Source organism: Spodoptera frugiperda, chromosome 31 (genome assembly GCF_023101765.2).
Source record: "Spodoptera frugiperda isolate SF20-4 chromosome 31, AGI-APGP_CSIRO_Sfru_2.0, whole genome shotgun sequence".
In the NCBI taxonomy this organism is placed as follows: domain Eukaryota; kingdom Metazoa; phylum Arthropoda; class Insecta; order Lepidoptera; family Noctuidae; genus Spodoptera; species Spodoptera frugiperda.
The window spans coordinates 11,078,947-11,099,772 of NC_064242.1; the positions used below are offsets into that span (position 1 = coordinate 11,078,947).

Genomic DNA, 20,826 nt, shown 5'->3' on the forward strand with positions numbered 1-20,826 from the left:
TCTTTATAAAATAACTGACGATGTTATATTTTACTTTTATCTGCATTTCTGTCTACCCCTTTAAAGGGAGTAAATAGGATCAAGATGCGTGGGAGAAAATGCCTTTGACCTAAACTGGAGTTACAGTTTCTGATAATAATTTTATTTTTTATGGAATTTCACACTTCCTGACCAAGTATCTAAGTTTGTATGATATAATTGAATTCGAAGCAGGTTTTAGGTTCGAAGGAAGTAATTGTGATTACTTCAAGAGAAGATTTTGAATGTATGACTTGACGTTTAAAAAGCTTTCAATAGAGATGAGTGGAGGGAGGGTAGCTGCAGTGGTATGATCATGGCTGAAATCGAAATCGAAACTTGTCGTTTGCCGGTATGTAGATCTGAGCGAGACACGATGAACTTTGTACTGTGTGTCATATGGCGACAGTTGAGAGAATAATTGAGGTATTTTATACAATTACTTGTCTTAAGTAATAAAAACAACAATATTAATAATTATATAAATTTATTGGCCAAATATACATAAAGAAATAAATGAACAGTAATAATCGATTTGATGAAATATCGATTACAATACGTTGAGGCATAAACCAAGGTCAACCAATTTTCCGGAGCCGTCACCATCACCATCGCAGTCATTCTCATCGCAGTTCGCTGAAACAAGACGTGGAACATTTAATGTCATTTATTTAAAAAAATAACTTCATGTACAATCAGCACAGATATTTAGTATGCAGCTATAAAATTAAAGATTGTTTCAGTACAGATACAACAACTATTAGCTGCCTACGGAAACAACGAATGGTAAGAAAAGAAATGGCTCCGTTTAAAACTGTTTAATTAAGAATAGTCATAGCTACTGTGATACTGTCTGGGCAAACATGATGGTAAGCGATCAGCACTGCCCATGGACACCCGCAACACCAGAGGAGTCACAGGTGTGTTGCCACTTGATTCTCTTACTTGCATACTAAATAACTATGCTGGCTGTACTTACAAACATTACACGTCAAATTACATTAGATTTACAGTTTTATTGTGTGGGAATAAAGCTGAAAATTTATTAAAGTTTATTGTCATACCTGCTACAAACATGACGTTGGACATCTGAAACAAAAAAGAGCACAATTTAATTTTAATATTCAAAAATTAAGACGGAAAAACATCATTTCTATCACTGAAAACTTTTCCTTTCCAGAAAATAATAGATAAGAAAGTTATTTGATTAACATTTTTTACACCACTTGTTTCTAAGGTACGATAGATTTTGCAATGTGTTAAGCTGTGAAACTATGTGTCACCGATATTCTAACATAGCTACTAAGATAAAGTAAAATTAGGAATATTTGCGCAGATTGAGTAATACAATGTATCAATAGTAGGGTATAGATATCCATAGCGCACATTCATAGCAAGCATTTTTCCATATACAAACGATAGGGAAGTAAACTCGTTTCCACTAGTGCTGAAAGCTATCTGCCCAATAAACATGATTGGTGGTACTAGCCGATCAGATTGACACAGCAATGTTTCGTAGCATAGCACATGTCTGGTGGAAAAGCGCCCTTTATTTTTATTTTTTTTGTGTCAGTGATATAAATCTAAGTTAGGTAGGTAAAGATAAAGAAATAAAAATATATTTTTTATAAAACTGGTAGTAATCTTCTATAATTATGTCACTTACCGCAATGACAGCGAGTACCAAGAAGAGAAGGAAAGACTTGTTCATGTTGAAGTGTTTACTACAGATGCTTCTGATAAACTGATTGCTTCAAGGGATTCTCGTCTTTATATACTCACTGGAATGTACTAACCCTCATTATAGGCATCCGGGGATATATGCCCTTTTTATTAAAAAAAAACTTGTGTAAATAACTACTTCAATGTAATTGCAAACAATTGTAATATGCTAATGACATACTACATCCATACTTACTAATATAATAAATGGTAAGTGTATTTGTTGGTTCTTTCTTCATGTCGCAAAGGAGCAACTTTATGACTATTTTTTATTGAAGTTAGTCGGGGTCTGAACATAGTCTATAGTAACATAGGCTAATTTTGTCTCTTTCTAAAATCGCACTTTCCTAAAATGGGCGTGGAAGCTTGAATGGAATATTTCGCAAATTACAAGATAGAAAGCTAAATTAATATCTCAACTGTTTGTTTAATTTTTGGAGAAATCTGTCCCTAACCCTTTAAAAAGGTGCGTGTGGAACCGCGGGCCAAAAGCTAGTACTATTTATTATAACTAATTGTATGACAAGGGCACATACTCGAATCCGTGGAAAACAAACGATTTTAATAATTATATTAAAAAAAGCTAGTACTATTTATTATATAGGTATATAGAAAACATTTGTATTCCAGTACATTGCCCAGACTGCTGTTTACAAATAGTTAATCATTGCTATTAATATTTTATTGTACATGTAATGAATGCCTAGCTTCTATGTACTCAATAGTAGGAAAAGTAAGTAATAAAACGATTGTGTATAATCACATTGAAGTAACTATTCTTTACGATATATGTAGATAAGTAACAATGTCAAAGAAGTACATAATAAAACAGTACATTCGAGTGAGTATATAAGGACGAGAATCCCTTGAAGCAATCAGTTTATCAGAAGCATCTGTAGTAAACACTTCAACATGAACAAGTCTTTCCTTCTCTTCTTGGTACTCGCTATCATTGCGGTAAGTGACATACAGAAGATAACTATCAGTTTTATAAACAACTTTTACCTGGCAATTTTACTGCGTTAGCCACAAATAATTTTTGTAAATTCGAAAAAAAAAACCTGAATTTTCTTTGCTATAAACCTTACGGAGCCCGAGACCTTTCCAACGAATGCAAAACCGTGGAAATCGGTTCGTGCGTTCTGGAGTTATAGCGTCAGGAAGGAAATACCCGTACTTATTTTTATGTAATAAAATACAAGCATTCCTTTAATTATCTACTAAAAAGTTATATTACTGACAAAAAGTACATATTATAATAAAGATTACAAATACTATATACATATGGAATGGGGTAAAAAATCTTAATCAACTGACTCGCTTATCTACTAAGCTCTAAAAAACTGCTATCCTCTACATAAGTTTTCAGTAATAGAAATTGATGTATTTTCTGTCTTAAGTTTTAAATATTAAAATTAAATTGTGCTCCTTTTGTTTCAGATGTCCAACGTCATATTTGTAGCAGGTATGACAACATTCTTTAATAGATTTTCAGCTTTATTCCCACACAATAAAACTGTAAATCGAATGTTACTGGACGTGTAATGTTTGTAAATACAGCCAACATACTAGTTACTTAGTATGCTAGTAAGAAAATAAAGATTTATCATGTTCAGAAACAATAGCTAAATTAAACAGTTTAAAACCAAGCCATACATTTTCTTAAAATTGTTTGGTTCAGTAGCCAGCTAATAGTTTTTGTATCTGTACTGAAACACTCTTTAATTTTATAGCTGTATACTAAATATCTGTAATGGCTGTACATTAAGTTACTTTTTTAAATAAATGACATTAAATGTTTCACGTCTTGTTTCAGCGAACTGCGACGAGAATGACTGCGATGGTGATGGTGACAGCTCCGGAAAATTGATCGACCTTGGTTTATGCCTCGATGTATTGTAATCGATATTTCATCAAATCGATTATTACTATTCATTTATTTCTTTATGTATTTTTGGCCAATAAATTTATATAATTATTAATATTGTTGTTTTTATTACTTAAGACAAGTAATTGTATAAAATACCTCAATTATTTTCTCAACTGTCGCCATATGAGACACAGTACAAAGTTCATCGTGTCTCGCTCAGATCTACATACCGGCAAACGACAAGTTTCGATTTCGATATCAGCCATGATCATACCACTGCAGCTACCCCAACATGTAAAGGTATTTTATTATTTCTCAAATATTTTATGTTAGAAGCTTAAGTCTTGTTTGTTTGAAACGTTTATTCACCAACTATTGGCAACTATTAGATAGTAAAACGAATAAATTAAAATTTAATTATTTATTATTGTTTCAGATGTCCAACATCATGTTTGTAGCAGGTATGTGAAAATTGTTTCTAGATTTTAAACTTTATTACAATAGTATTAGTTCCTAATCTACCTATTAATATAGTCATAGTTTATTTAGATGTGAGTGCTTGTACCCATTTTTTTTTTTCTTGTTTCAGCGGACTGCGGTCCGAGTGACTGCGGGGATAACAGCTGCGGATCCGGTCAATTGGTTGATGTTGATTTAGGCGTCGACGTATTGTAATCGATTTTCTATGAAATCGATTACTATTTCACATTATTTATTTTTTGGTAACAGTAAAACAATGTCCTAAAATATTTTGAATACGTTTTCTTTTATGTATTTTTGGCTAATAAACTTATGTTATTATTAAATGTTGCTGTTTGATTTCATAATGGTAACATCAATCCAGATTTATACTCACTTGTACTGAATAATACTGAGTTTTATATAATGTACAAGGGTGCGGGTTTGAAAACTACTAACGGCAATTACTAATGTGACTTTTTTAGAGTTAAATGTACTTTCTAAGATAATTTAGACATCACTAACAAACGGTGAAGAAAAACATCGTGATGAAACTTTTTTTTTTTTGCTTATAAACTTCCTTCCCCTTGCGCGGAAAGGCTTTTAGTCAACAGTGGCCACTTATAGGCTCTTGACTTGTGATGTGATACAAATATGAATAAATGAATGTGATATGTAGAATTATTGAATAATGATATTTATCTTTGCAAATGGGTTACAATGTAACTCTTTTACACGTCAATCTCTTAAATAACTAGATCGGGGTTAGGTAGGGTTTTAATTGACTTAATCAACGAAATTTAATATCAATATCAATTTATTTTTGAGCAGATAATAAAATAAATAAACCGAAAGATATTTTTATAATTGTTTCCATAACAAAGAAATTAAACATTGTTATGTTTCTTTTGGAAAATTGACTACAAGACATCGACGAGTGAATCGACATCGATCAATGGGCCGCAGCTGTCTTCATCGCAGTCGGTTGGAGCAGGTTCTCCTGAAACAAAACGTGATAGTGAAAAAAAGTCACAAGTACAATATCATCTTACTCAGATAGACTTCTTATTTACAGTATGAGCCGGTGAACGAGCAGACGTATCGCTTGATGGTAAACAATCGCCGCCGCCTGGAACACCAGAGGCATTACAAGTGCGTTGCCAGCCTTTTGGGGTTTAGGAATTTAAGGGTTGTTGGGGAATCGGGGGATTGGGAAGATTGGGAAGAGGGGTAATTGGGGGTAACTATTTTTGTGTATTAATTAACATAAGAGTTCTGACGAATATCGATCTATGTATTGATCATTATAAGCTCCAGGTAGGCCTGAAATTAACTGAGCATTATTAAACATTAAAAGAGTTAGCCATAATTTCATTATTCTGTCTGTAGTTAAGGCAATTTGGTGCATCATAAATCAGATTACAAAATATTTTTAGTTAGTTATGCATACCTGCTACAAATATAACGTTGGACATCTGAAAATAAGAAATAAAATAACATTAATTATGTAAATATTCTTTATTTTCCCAGGCACAGAACAGTGTTTTATTTCTATTAGGGCTGATTTTTCCAAAGGAATAATTTTTAAAATCTGACAAAGTTTCCATACTAAAACTACCAAATTACAGTTTTGTTATACAATGTGATAGGCGTGGGACTTCTAACCCGTTAAGGCTGAGTACTACATCTAATTTTATCGCCAAAAAAAATAATATGGGGGGTTGAACCCTTAATTGAAAATATAGGAAAATAGTGATTTTTTCGGTAAGAATAATTCACAAATTATTTTTTTCTCACCAAAGCATTATCAAACATATGAAAAAAGTAATGAATTAGTTAGCCAAGGTTATTAACTACCGTTTGTCGTCTTTTTTTTGTTTCTACGACGCATACAACCTTTGATATCAAAAAAAGTAAAAAAAATATTAAAATGGCCATAATTTTTAGGGGGAGGGGATTCGACCCCTTCGACCCAGGACTTTTGTCGTTAAAATTAGATGTAGTATTCAGCCTTAACGGGTTAGAAGTCTCGCCCCTATCACATTGTATAGATCTTATATATATCTGTTGACTGAAAAAAATAGCCCTTAATAAAAATTACAGGTAATACATAAAAACATTTTTATGGTTCACGGTTTTAATGCGCTTATAATTATTGTATAGTCATCAAGATATAAGGTCTCAGCACACATATGGGATCGGAAAGGGATCGTAACCGTAACGCCTTTCGCCTCGCTGTCAACCAGGCGTCAACCTACCGTATGCACGTAACGAAAGCGTATCAGCAGCGCCTGTACGTCAACTCGGCTACGGCTAGGCGACACCGACTAGACTAACACGATAGTTAGTCGGTACGGAGAGACGTAAGCGCGGGGACGGAGAAACGTAAGCGCGGGGACGATGAGCCGTAAGCGCGGGAATTCAAGTTCGGAGCCTGTTCCGAGGCGAGGCGATTACGTTATTATTCCGATTAGTGTGCGTTGCAGTAGGGAGTTTAATACAAACCATTCTGAACGGCTCGAGGCGATACGGTGACGATCCCTTTCCGATCCCATATGTGTGCTGAAACCCTAAGTGTGTGTACCAAATGTCAGAACGATTGAACTTCAGGAAGGTTATTAAATTCTAATTACATACTTTTGATCCAAACAAACAAACAGGCCAAGGAATTATAAATAAACCGTTTGATGAAAACTATAATTATGGTTTCTTTTTGCATTAAAATTAAATGATCTTTTTTTAATAAGGAAAGAAATAAGCAAATTCAATTAAATTTTTCTAACCACTTACCACAATTATAGCGAGTACCAAGTAAATGAGGATATTAGCGTTCATCTTGAACTGTTTAATACGAATACTCCAGATAAACTGATTTATCTGAAAGATGCTCCTCTATTTATACTTACAGCAAGGAATATCAACATCCATTATGATACATCTACGACATTGTTACATTTATCGAAAAGGAAGGCGACTTCAATTGGATTATGAACAATACTACGTGTGAGAACATGGAGAGCAAATATTGATAAACGATTAATGCACATTTATATTGTAATGTTTCAAACAGATGTAGACGAATGAATACAATAAGACTGTTTGTTCAATATTAATTAAAATAATAACAATTGTTTTGATATCAAAAATATATCATTGAGCTATCTATTTTTTTTAATAACGTTGTCCATACTAGGATTTGGTCCTGTGTCGCGGGTGCGGTTTACAAACATACAAGTTCATATACACATGACACCCAAATCAGAAACTACAATTTGTGGATCGCACAAAGAGTTGCACCGCGTCGCAACGGTGTAAACGGTGCAGCCAAATATTAAAATGCAGTTCCTACTATGGCCACTTATGCGAATCAGTCCCATTTAAGTAGTCCGTGGCAGTACTGAAAATATTCAAGATTTGAATATATAAATAATCAAACCGAATTCAAAAACAAATATAATATTATGTACGGTATTTATACCTGCGCATTAGACTTTTATTAGCAAATAATTAAACACTTGCTTTATAACCTACAGCCCACTTGTAGAAATAGAAATTGTTAACAGTTTACACAGCTGTGTTAACAATGGGATTTGTTTAGTTACTAATAATAAAACCATATTATTAGTAACTAAACAAATACATTTACATTTTCTATATCAATAAGAATAACTTGAACCAGTGAAAAGGAAAAATCAGTTTTATTTATATTCCTTCTGCTACTTGATGTAATAAATGTATACAAAAAGGTTTCTTTGGGAAATTTGTTTGTAATCATGAGTACAACCTTGTGTTTAAATATCCAACCTAATTACCAGTCACCCTATATTTTCAAAACTGTACCCATGGTTTTCAATAATTCATTATTTTATTTTACTGTTATCCACATTGCCCACGTAGGATATTTAAAAGAATTTAGACCATTACTGCCATTACCGAATACATACCGATAGAATTTAGACCATTAGTCAGAAGTTTCATGCATTTTACAATCATGATTATACAATTTTCATTTCAAGGCAGTAACAAAATTCCATATCGAAATCATTACTAATTATAACTTTTAATAAAAGAAAAACCTCCAACAAATATCCAGCAAACATTTTCCATAAAATCCGTCTGGAAAAACTTTCATTTTGAGTTCGAGATTTTTAACGAAGAAAACTCGGCAAAGTTTCTATATCCCGTATTGAGAATTGAAGGAAATATCGGAAAGCAGTGCGGTAGGTGGCTGTAAAGAGCATCCGTGGCTCATGGCATCAAAACGGCCCACTTTGCGAAGTACACACGTTAAGTTTACAGAAAAACTTTGCAAAGGTGACGGCTTTCGAACTCCAGACCCGCGTTGTTTGTCTTTTACGAGCGCTGCGATACTATTGGGCTGAATTTTAGTGAGTTTGAACTTTGAAGACGAAAAATTGCTTAGATTTTTTTTAAATAAAATCCGAACGATATTCTTTTTAGTTTGCTTTTGTTTTCCGTTGTTGTAAAGCAGACATTAAGGGTGTTTTTCCAGCAGAGATGTGCTATGCTATGTTGCTGTGGATGTGTTTGGCTTTCACCAATAATATTAATTGGTACATATAGCTTAGCATTGGTGGAAACGGTCATAGCTAAGCTATGTTTTTATATGGAAAGATGTGTGCTATGGATATTTTATTTTATTGATTAGGGACAAAAAACAGTTACATGCTAAGGTACTAATTACAAAAAGAGAATAAAGATAAATAGGTAAACATATAACCCACACTATTGTCCACAGATAAGTCAATTAAATGTATAACGGAATTTTAAGAATTATTGATTTATTAGAATTAAAGAATTTAAGATTAGAAATTATAATTTAGATTTTAATGTCAATTTATTAATAACGAGATTTTTGAATTTATTATTATAAAGGGAAAAGATGTCTATGTCCATGAAGTGCGTGTTTCTACATTGCGACGAAGAAGCACGCGTGTCCCGGCATTAGTCTTACTGGAGTCCAAATAGAATAAACGAGGCATGCGAGCCCGCCGCCGAATTATAGTTCTGGGTACAGTAAGGCATATTTTATTTGTAATATCGATACAGTCGAATCTATTGTGGCACAAACCATGCAGCATCATTACATCTAGAAGCAAGCGTCTCGATTCAAGACTTAGAATTTTATACTTTTCCAGTAAATCTGTATAAGGAATCTTTGAATGGTAACACTTGAAGTTCATGCCACGTAGAAACTTTTTCTGAACCATTTCCAATTTGTTTTCATATTTAAGGTAGTGTGGATTCCAGATAGGAGTGGCGTATTCTAGCTGAGATCGTACCAGACACTTGTATAACATCAGAAAGGTAGAGGGCCGCACAAAGTCCCTTGACGATCTCATGACGAAACCATACATCCGAAACGCTTTATTGACTATACTATCGATGTGCAGGTTGAAGTGCAAACTCGAGTCTATGATCACACCGAGGTCACGAACGGAATCAACTACTCTCAATTGCTGACCATCCAAAGAGTATACAAAATTGAGTTTATTTTTATTATTTTTAGTAAACGACACACTGTGACACTTAGGGAGACTAAGGAATAGTTTGTTGTCTTTACAATAGGCATGGAGTCTAATGAGATCATCTTGGAGGAGTAGGCAGTCTTGAGTACTTTTGCAGGATTTATATATTTTCATGTCATCCGCATACATCAAAAACTGAGCATTGAAAAAACATTTTCCGATATCGTTGACGTATACAATGAAAAGAAAGGGTCCCAAGGTGGATGGCTTCCATACCATCGATACATTGCATGCTCAAGCTGCGCATCTTCCTTGCACAGCTACTTTGCAGCGGCGCATCTTCCTAGGACAGCTGCATAGTTTCAGTGGAAACGGACACATAATTTCACAGTTTAGCTATTGCATCTTCGTAGTATAGTTACATAGCACATCCCTGGTAGAAAAACGCTCTTAAAATTATTGTCGTAAGTTTAGAATCAGTGATCACAGCGGGTAATCTCTCGATCGTTTAACACTAACCGAGCGTGACGTCATAATCATGCCCATGTGGAACCACAAAACTCATTAACAGACACACAAAATGGTTACTATGGTTACTATTTTGTGGTCCTGTGTTCCTCATAATAGTATTTCACAGCAACTTTTGGCACGAAATAGGCATATAATTTATTTAGGTAAAGTGGTTTTTATTCAGATTAACAATAAAAATAAATTTATTTTAATGATGTTTGTCTTAATAGATTTTACGTTATTTACTCGATACACTTTTTAATAACTTTTTCAATTCGACTTTAAATAGTAAAACAAAACAAACAGAGAGCATACAGATGAGTTACGTCATTTTTCAATTTAAAACCTCATTCGGTATCGGAAACAAATTAAATCTCACATTTTCCGAAGGCGGCAAAAACTCACGTTTGCCCCCCAGATCCGTATACCTTGACGACTGTAGGTGGTGCGTGAACTACTGATATTTCACATCATTACCCGCGTGTAGACTTTTTCTACTCATTTCCTCCCTTCCACCAAAATGCTGTTTGTATATGAAAAAGTAAACGAATCTCCCCTACGAGATAACTCGGATTCTTTCAGTTAGAAGTCGTTTTTATATGGGGATGTAGGTATGTAGCGATCATCGATTTGTTGATGTCGTGTTTCGTTTGTTGCTTTAGGGAAAATACAGGTATGATAAGCAGAGTAATTTGTTAGCTTTGTGTTTATGGCTTATTATTTTTGAAGTCATTTTAATGGTAAACATTTGTTATATTGGTATGGGTTTTATTCAGACATTATTTTATATTTTTTATGCTAGACAGAATAAGGTCTATTGGTCAAGTTTTTTATTAGTGAACTGTAACAGCTAAAGTAATTGGGCTTATAGGGTTTTTGAGGGAGTAAAATCATCCAATAATTTCTCCCGCCTTGGGCGAGGCGAGAGGGAGTGTGATACTCTTACTGACTAAAAACCACCCAGTTCTTTTCGAACCGGAGCCTCGGTAATCAGCTAGGCAGTCCACAACTCCGGGTCGACATCAGCCCTTCTGGGCCCTATCTGTGGTGGTCTGATGGCTCTTTGAGGCGCGCGGAACTCGACGCGCTGCCTTGTTTGTATATAGCACTAGAGAGCCATCTCTAAGCTCAATCTCATCAGCAATAAGTTTCTTTGCTTTGCCGTTTCAGTTCATATATAATTTGTTCAATCAAATTTGTAATTTCATGACGATAGTAACAATAGCAAACTGTAGAAACTACAATAAAAAAACATTGTACCAATTAAAAGCTCTAAACATATCACTCACCTCTAAATCCTTACCACGGACTCACATATCCGATCCTCTGTCCCCATCCCTAAGAGACATGGAACCAAACGGCATTATATCGAGGCGCACATCCGTTGACATTAAGGCGTATGTAGTAAGCTGACGTCACATATCCGCATCGGATATAATCCGACGCGAGATTGACTGCTAGGCTCCCAACCCTACGTCCCTACACAAATCTTGGTGTTGATTATACAGCTGTTGTTGTTTTATTGTTATTTACGTATTGCTCTATTTTAGGATTTTTACGTAGGTAGAAAACATGGGTAAGAATTTGTGTTCAGCATAATTATTGTCATTAACAATCCGTGACAGTTATTTGAGGAACTATGGACTCAATTTACATGAGTGAATTTCTCACTTTGAAATTCCTTGCTGGTTTCGAGTTTAGAGTATGGTAGTAAGTAAATACATACATACATATCGTCACGCCTTTAATTCCCGAAGGGGTAGGCAGAGGTGCACATTATGGCACGTAATGCCACTGTGTACACCCACTTTTCACAATTTATATTGTGAGTCCCATGTAATAGGTGGTGAGCCTATTGCCATATACCGGGCACATTTCCAGACTCATTTCAGTAGTAAGTAAATACAATTGCTGATTTAGATAGTAGCTAAAACGTTAAGTACGTTTTTGAAGAAGAAGCTTACATATGTACATTCCTTTTAGAGGACATCAACGTTTAACCACCGTATTCAGAGTCATTTAATGATTGCTGAATTATTACGATATACGATACGATTAATACGATTTTTGATTCTTAATTCGATTCGATTATTAAGAAAGTCGTGACTAATGATTAGTTTAAGTAATCATAAAATGACTCTGAGTGCGTTAGTAAGTTTACTAATTAGTAGACATTTTTGTTCTTATTTCAAATCATTTTGGGTCCGTGTGACGTTTTAATTTGCCTTCTTTCCTCTAACTATCTTATCACATACTCTTTTTTATATCAAACAATTTTTCAACAAGGTAATAATTCACCATTTTCTGGATACCACATTTAATAAATGTTCAATGCTCCAATACCTAAGAGTGTTACGATGTTCGTGATCGCTCGTATAATGTCTGGTAAGCCAACATCTAACCCGTATAGCTTATAATCTGACAAGGGATTGACTAGTACTAGCACCATCCTCGCTTGTATCTCAGTCGACGTTTGGTGATAGCAATATTGTTAGGGTTTTGTTTCTTGGAAGAAGTTCCGTGTAGGGTTCATTGACCTGTAGAGTGGTTTAAGTATTCTTAGAATAATGTCACACAATTTTTTTCTGCCTACACTTTGCACATATTAAACTCTGAAACATTTTTTGCTTGTTACTGTTATGAAGTCTTGATATATTTCTTTTTCATTTTTTTTAACACTTTGAACGCCGTGGTGGTCACCGCTGACCAACGACGTTAGCGGAGGATTTGCCTTCAAGTTTTCTATTGGCAGTCAAAGACTTAAACGAGACATTGGTACCCACACGAAGTTATTATATTTTGCATTATAATATTTGTAAATAGGTAAGCTAGCTACGTTAAAAATCGATGAAACTTCTCAATAAAACAAAAAACTACCTGAATGAAAATTAATTTGCTTTGTCCAATTTTTATTTCGGTTGTAAATATTAATTCGTTGTGTAAATTTATATAATTTTGTCATCGTCCGCTTTTGATGAGAGCATACTTGGCAATGTTTGAACAATTTTAACTTCATTTAATTTTATTTCATTGAATTATACTTTATTAAAAGGTAAATTACTTAAAGATTTAAAAAAACAGCTTACTTAGAAGACTAAAATATTACCTAAACTTCATAAAAACTTCAAAACATTTATTCGAATTCATGATTTCGAACTCATTTCAGTCAAAGACCTTTTTATGCTATAAGCCGGCAAATGAGCAGACGGATCACCTGATGGTAAGCAATCGCCGCCGTCCATGGACACCTGAAACACCAGAGGCGTTACAAGTGCGTTACCGGCCTTTTGGGAGTTAGGAATTTAAGGGATGTTGGGGAATCGGGGATTGGGAAGGGATTGGGCCTCCGGTAACCTCACTCACACAACGAAATACCACGCAAGCGTTGTTTCACGTCGATTTTCTGTGAGGCCGTCAACGGATCATATTATGATACTTCTCATTTTAAAAATCATCTCAACCAACAAAAATTAAAAGAAAGTTCAACCCAGATTCAAACAAAAACTCAGCCATAAAGGTCATTAAAACTTGAAGAGAAATATTCAAAAAGTCTAAAGAGCTTCGTTAAATAAAAGGTCAGAGTTATTCAACAGGTACCATTGTCTTACTTTGTCGCGAGCTCAGATAAATTACTTCACGCAATAGCAATTTCAAAATTTGCTGGTGTCTTGAAACTGTCTTATTCTGTTGATTTAGGTTTTGTTGAGTGCTGAAGTAAAGCTGGTATGCCTGAATTTATGTCTTTGAAGTTCTGAGTGGAAAAGAATTTTACATTTGATTTTTGGTAATAAATCGTGTCACTTGGCATTCTTTTTTTGAAAGGGGGGGGGGGGAGGATATTCCAATTAATGCTTACGCGCCCATTCAATGGGAGATAAGCGTGATAATATTGTATGTGTATATGTTTACCCTTAGTGCTCTACGTTTAAGGAGATCGAAAGGGGAACGCGCTCTGATGGGTGACTTCGTTTGAGCCGGCCAATCAGAGTGTCGAATGCGTTAAACGTAAAGCAAATTCGTACTAAGTGTATACTGATGCTTAAAATCGAATCCATGTGGCAATTAAAAAAAGATTTAAAGTTATTGATAAGTTGGGGTTTTGTTAGTTATAATTATATTTTTACTGATAAGTAGATAGTAGTAGGTTTAAGATGTAGGTCTTGCAATTAATTCCTCGTAGTCAGTTCGCAAAGGTTTTATTATATTTTACCATTTCAGATTTTTGTGACTGTTAGTTTGAAGACATAGCTACTCTAATAACAGGTATTAGATTACATGTATATGTAAACCGAGATTTTTGATGCTAAATAAAAAAGCTGTAAAAAATTTTTTTATTACAAAACCCAAATTAAAGACCACAGGTTTCCACCGAAATACGGATTAATAAATACAGGTAAATAACGTGTATTTATTTCACAGTTTTAAAATAACTCCAGTTAACAGTATAGCCCATTACATGAAAGTGGTTTACGGTTGGCCGACCCAGTCAAATATTGGAACCGCAAAACAAACAGAGTGGTCTTTTTGGTACAAAATTAAAAGCGAAGCATATTGATTTGGATATGATGTGGGCGGTATTAACTTGTTATATGGTTTCTGATCTACGATATTAGTTGTAGATAATGCTTTTAGGTATATTGTTTGCTGTATTCTATTGCTGATTAAAGAGCATAATACATACTGTTACCAATGGACAAGGAAATACTTATTATATGTACTTACGAAGATTATTTAAAAACCACTGACAAACGGCGAAGGAAAACATCGTAGCCTTATAATTTCTAATTATTTTGAATTATAAATTTGATGGAGCCAACCTGCATTGAGCAAGCTTGGTCATTAGTGCTCAAACCTTTTCCGTGCGAGAAGAGGCCTTTGGTAGCAGTGGCCACTTATAGGCTGTTGATATTCGAATGTTTTCAAAATACTTACAAACGGTTGCGTAGTATAACCAAGCCACCTGGATAAGCAAACCATATACATACAGACACTTTATATTCCAGTCTTTATGTTACAGTGGAAATCAGAGGAGAAAAGCTATTTTGCAAAGATACAAAACAGACTTAGGCAAATCAAAACAAACACAATTTCGTAGATGCTCTGTAAAAGCACTGAGCATACAACAGTACTATGCATACGTAGGTACTCACCCATCTAATCAGATTCAACAAGATTGCCAACTTTATTTCACAGACTTGTTGTACAAATTCAACGAAGAATTTTCCTTTTTATGTAATTTGCGCAAGCTTCGAAGGATAACTAGAAAAGTTTTTCTACAAGAAAAAAAGTAAGTATACGTATATAAAATAAAAAGTCGGTTAAGTGCGAGTGGGGATGGCGCACGGAGTATTCCGGATCATTCGAGCAATAAACGGTAATATAGTCAACTTTGTTGTATGGGAGTCCACTTTATATATTTATGTTATTTTGTAAATTAAATATTTATTTCATTTATACAAATTACACACTGGGACCGTGACACAGTATGGTAATAGACATACATACATACAGACACACAGACAGACGGGCAATGGAGTCTTAGTAATAGCAGATAGACAGACAGACGGGCAATGGAGTCTTTTTGTACCTAGCAAGTTCCCAGTACCTTTTGGGTAGGGAACCCTAAAAAGACGTTTTCAAACGAGACGGATAAGGAGAGGTTATTAACATGAAGGTAATGGGGATAGGCCGGTGTGAACCAGCCCTAACTGTGATTGTACTTGTTCAAAAGATTGAGAATCCAAAAAAAGGTTTGAAGTAAGTTTTAGGAGTTTTCCAAGGGCTCTGCTAAAAGATTTTAAACAGGATGAATGGGAAGATGACTTGTGTTATCTCTCTGCTTGGACAGTTTTTCTTTTGTTTTCTTGAGCGAATGAAACTTTATTTTGAAACGATGCGATATTACGTACTTGAAACTTCTGTTTGTAGAATTTAGCATTATTAAAATACCTCTTTTAAAGTATCACAATTGAAGAGGTTCATAAAAAAGATATAGATAATGATATTGTTTTTTCAACATCAATATCAACAGCAAGTTACTGTACTGTAAGTAGCCACTTCGACCAAAGGCCTCTTCTCGCACGGAAAAGGTTTAAGCATTAATCACCACGTTTGCTCAATGCGGTCTGGTGATTCAAACTTATAATTAGAAATTCTAAGCCTCAAGATGTTTTCCTTTACCGTTTATCATTGGTAGCTAATTAATCTTAGAGAGTACCTGTAACTCGGATAAAGTCACATTTGGTATGAGAGGTATTTGCCGTTGGTATGAGAATCTTAAACCTCCGGGCCACCGCGACACACAATTGTATTTAAACCGACTGAAAACAAAGATATCATTGTCACAACTACTAAACTAACAAACTGGAACACACAACTTTATACCTTTAAGAAGAATAAAATTCAAACTAAAAACCTCGGTACAATCTTTTGAATAGTTCTTCTATAAAATAAATCAACGGAGCATTATTCAACCAATAGTGCTCATAGAAACTCAATGTCGTTAGTAACACAATCACGGTTCACTAGACAAGCCATAGTCCTGAATCTTGTTTCTAGTCAATATTTTACGTGGGTGCAACGGACCGATGTGGTCCGTTCCGCTACCAACTTTGTTCTAAAGTTTCCATTCGAATTTTCCAGAAGTTTCTCGAAGGTCGTAAGTAGGTAGAAGTAAATTGATTGTGTTTGAATTACTGGTTGCTTTGGGGTTAGTCTTTCGTTTTTTCTTAATATAGTTTTGTGTGAATTTATTTAAACGAAGTTGTCAATTAAGTTTTGTTATGGCACGGAATAAGACTATTTTGTAGCCCCTTTAAGAGATGGAAGAGAAAAAGAGTTAATAAGAGCGCCACAGTACCACTTTTATTGAAAAATAAAATAGGAATTTGTTGAAATTAATGACCGATTCTACTAATTATTTCGGCCAAACTGAAAATATATTATGTAACCATTTTTATATGCTCAGAAAAAAAAACATATTTAATACTTATAAACCATTTTGCCCACACCTCTGTCCAATACATACTACATTGAACACCCTGAAGTCACGTAGATTATACAATATTCCGAAATAGAATCTGTAAGTGAGTGCAAAGTGGAGCACACCCTCCCAACGGATGAATAGTCCCGACAAGTTTCATATTATTTTCTGTCGCAATATAAGGGGCTATATTTCTTCTGCTAAGGTCAAGCACCTGTACGTTAATATGAAATATGATGTATTGTGTAATAACTTCTATTTTTACCTCTTAATTTGATTTTGGTATTAAAAACAACTCTGATAACTTTTTAAGCCTTTTAGTAGGACATTAACATCTCATGAAATTGTAATTTGAATTGACATTTTTTTAAACGTTGCCCCTCACTAGGATTTTCTCCTGTGGCGTGGGTGCGTTAACACACATACAAGTATATAGTTGCTTCGTGCGGGAATCGAACCCGCTACAAGTTAAACGTGCAGTCATCATGGATCCGTAGCTTAATACTTTATTTATTTACCGTTTGCTAAATTTCGTTATTAATTCGTTAATTCGTACTATACTTTAAATGATTTTCTAAAATTATCAATATAAAAATACTAGATACCAATATAAAAAATCACAATGACTCATAATTATCAAAACCTCTTTTTAAACATGAATTAATTATAATTAATTTAGTTTACGCTTCAATCAAACAACCTGTAAATTAGACATATCATTTGCAAAAATAAAATAACTTTGCTTTTGATAGTGACATGCAGTGTCGCAGTGGAGAAACCCAGTGCTATTGATTTTGTGGGTATTTCCTGGAATGTGGGCAGAGTGTGAGCATGACACGCGACACGTCACGTTCTACAAATTACCAGTAAAATGTCCTTTCTGCGGTGTTTCAGTACTTATTTAATAAATGTTTTGCTAATATTTTTATTAATTATTAATTAATTATACTTTATTGCACACACACAAATACAAACAGATACATACAATTTTGAAAGCTTATGTACAAAGGCGAGCTTAACCCAGAATTGGGTTCTCTGACAGCAAACCTTAAAGCTAAACAGAGATTTTATATAGGCGGGTAATCAACGTGCGCAAAAAAAAAAAAAAAAAATTTAAAACTACAAACACATTCTATAAATAAAAACTACTAACTAAACAACAAATATCAAGAAAAAAAAAACTACACAATAGACAAAATAATACATACAAAATATTTTTGTTTATTTTTTATACTGCTTCAATCATTTGCTTAGTGTAGGATAAAAAATATTATACTAGCTTCTGCCAGCCGCTTTGCCCGCGTTCTCGTAGTATAAAAAGTATCCTATCACCCAATTCAACTCATATCCTATCTGTATACCATATTTCATCAAAATCCGTTCAGTGATTTCACAGTGATTGACGGATAAACATCCAAACATTATATTCATATTAATTAGTGTTACTGCTTTCATTTAATAAAGTCCTATTTACTACTCTTCCATAGCTACTCATATTTTACCAAACGTTTTTTCTAAGTACCACCTTTTTCTAATAAACCCTCATATATTGGATCCATAGTAAAAATTCAAAGCCTACAAACTTGAGCGACACATGAATTAAAAGATAACCATTTAGAATTTTCAATCAGAAATCCCTTGAGGGGTTGAGTAAGGTTGAGTATCCATCATGATACGAGGGCTCAGTATGACGCGACTATCCGATACATAGCAATGAGGGCGAGTCTTCGTTTTACGACGTTTTGCGAGTTAAAATGACGCTGTGTACTTTTGAATATTTTTTTCGGAAATTCGTGTGTAAATTGCTTTTTCGAGAGCTCTGCAGCCTCCATATTTCAGGTTCATATATTAGGTCAAATTATTGCCGGGCATGCCAGCCATTACGTGCTGTAATGTGCACCTCTACCTACCCCTTCAGGAATAAAAAGCGTGACGTTGCTTTTTATAAAAATTACGAAGGTTAGTATGCAGGGATGTAGATAAATATTTTCTTTAAATTCTCGATGATGTCACTAATGTCCTACAAATCATTTTGATCCAAGAAACCTTTTGGTTTCTACCACAATTAACAATACTTTTAAAAACAAAAAGTAACCCTACTTACTGATGTAATATGTTTTCATAATAAAATCTGTTCATTTACACAAATACTTTTTAAGCCAGTAAGTAACAAACAAAGCAACATCGTAGCGCTCCGAAATAAAAGCAGCAGTAGTTAAAGTTATCGCGCCCAGTCGTAATTTGAAAGTGGTTCAGTTCGAGCAATTGATCAGTTTCGCGATACAATCGCCGAGTCTAGTGATATAATCAAAAGTTTTAGTGATCGCAATCAGAAATCTAGGGTCCAAACAGATTTGTAACTTAAATTGGTCGACTAAGTTGCTTTTAGGGATTAATTTTGGTTAAAAGAAAATTGTCGACGCTCTTATTGAAATCGGGAATCGTCACAGAAAAGTCAAATTCTATACTTAATCTTGCAATGCGACACCTGTCGAAGTGATAGACAGTACATAAATAACTTTGCTGTTAATGCATGTACCATTATACCTACGCACGTATTTTTATAACCGCCTATCGACAGTCTCGGGTTGATTCGGCATTTTACGAAAATTTCTCAATAGGAGCACGGAATCTACAATTACGCCCAGTATATAGCAATAGGCTCACCCCCTATTACATGGACACATATGGTGAAAAGTGGGTGTAGCATTACTCCTTCGAAGATAAAAGGCGTGACGATACGATACGAGAGATATTTTTATAATAACCTGTAGTAATATAATACTTACATACATAGATTTAATTACAAGTTCATTTTTAAATAAGTTCACTCCTACATAATTAACGATTAAAAGTAAAGAGTTTCGAATACATAGCTACAGCCCTAACCGCTCTTAAAAACCCTAGAAGTGGATTGATTGTGGTTATTTATCACAACATAATAGAAGGGTGATTTAAAAGGTACTTTTGTTTCGAAAGGATTTTAGAACGACAGTTGATATATTGAATTGCTTTGTATCGATTTTAAATTATGGTCTCGATTGAGTTGGTTGAGAAATTCTTTGAAATTTAACTAGGCACGATTGAATAGTGAGACTGATTGGACGATTGAATTAAAGTTCTCAATTCGAAACTCTTTGGTAAGATTTGAATCTTAATTTAAAATGTTCGGATAAGATTTACTCATGGTATGATGATAAATATTTCAATTGTCGGTTTGATGTAAAGATGTGAACATTGGACTCAGTGTTATGCTATAAGAGAAACGTATGCTTTTTTTTTCTTATGGTATAAGCCGGTCAACGAGCAGACGGATCACCTGATGGTAAGCAAGCGCCGCCGCCCATGGACTCCCAAAATACCAGAGGCGTTACAAGTGCGTTGTCAGCCTTTTGGGGGTTAGGAATTTAAGCATTGGGAAAATTGGAACGGGGTAATTGGGCCTCCGGTAACCTTACTCACACAACGATACCGATGTCCCTGTAGTTACATCCGATGTGAGACGGAGAGAATATTCCTATAGTTACATTAATTTCTTTATTGCATCAGAGTTGACAACATAAAGCACCTAATAAAGAAAATCTTGATATTTGAAAAGCAGCTTTTCAACAAAAGAAAGTGGGAATACAAAAAAAGAATCCAGATTTCAATACACGTTAAAACGAACACTTATCGAATTTCCTTATTCGCATTGCAATCGCCTAAATCTTTATTTCTATCGTGCGTGCGTGAAAGGGTGATTCGAAAAATTCAATATTCGTAAACAGGTTTTTTGA

General features: G+C 34.4%; 3 long non-coding RNA genes across 3 annotated transcripts; 1 reads left to right on the forward strand and 2 right to left on the reverse strand.

Annotated features, from left to right (window-relative positions):
- Positions 1 to 511: 511 nt before the first annotated feature.
- LOC118275972 (uncharacterized) lies at positions 512 to 1,749 on the reverse strand. Its single transcript, XR_007707578.1, has 3 exons — positions 1,685 to 1,749; positions 1,083 to 1,107; positions 512 to 654 (listed from the first exon to the last, which is right to left on the reverse strand). It is a non-coding gene; the product is annotated as an uncharacterized LOC118275972 (long non-coding RNA).
- An 883-nt stretch (positions 1,750 to 2,632) lies between these two features.
- On the forward strand, positions 2,633 to 4,729 carry LOC126912951 (uncharacterized). Its single transcript, XR_007707577.1, has 5 exons — positions 2,633 to 2,697; positions 3,181 to 3,205; positions 3,557 to 3,910; positions 4,047 to 4,071; positions 4,200 to 4,729. It is a non-coding gene; the product is annotated as an uncharacterized LOC126912951 (long non-coding RNA).
- Positions 4,730 to 4,913: 184 nt separating this feature from the next.
- LOC118276389 (uncharacterized) lies at positions 4,914 to 6,972 on the reverse strand. The gene is made up of 3 exons (XR_007707576.1): positions 6,860 to 6,972; positions 5,520 to 5,544; positions 4,914 to 5,069 (listed from the first exon to the last, which is right to left on the reverse strand). It is a non-coding gene; the product is annotated as an uncharacterized LOC118276389 (long non-coding RNA).
- Between the last annotated feature and the right edge of the window lie 13,854 nt (positions 6,973 to 20,826).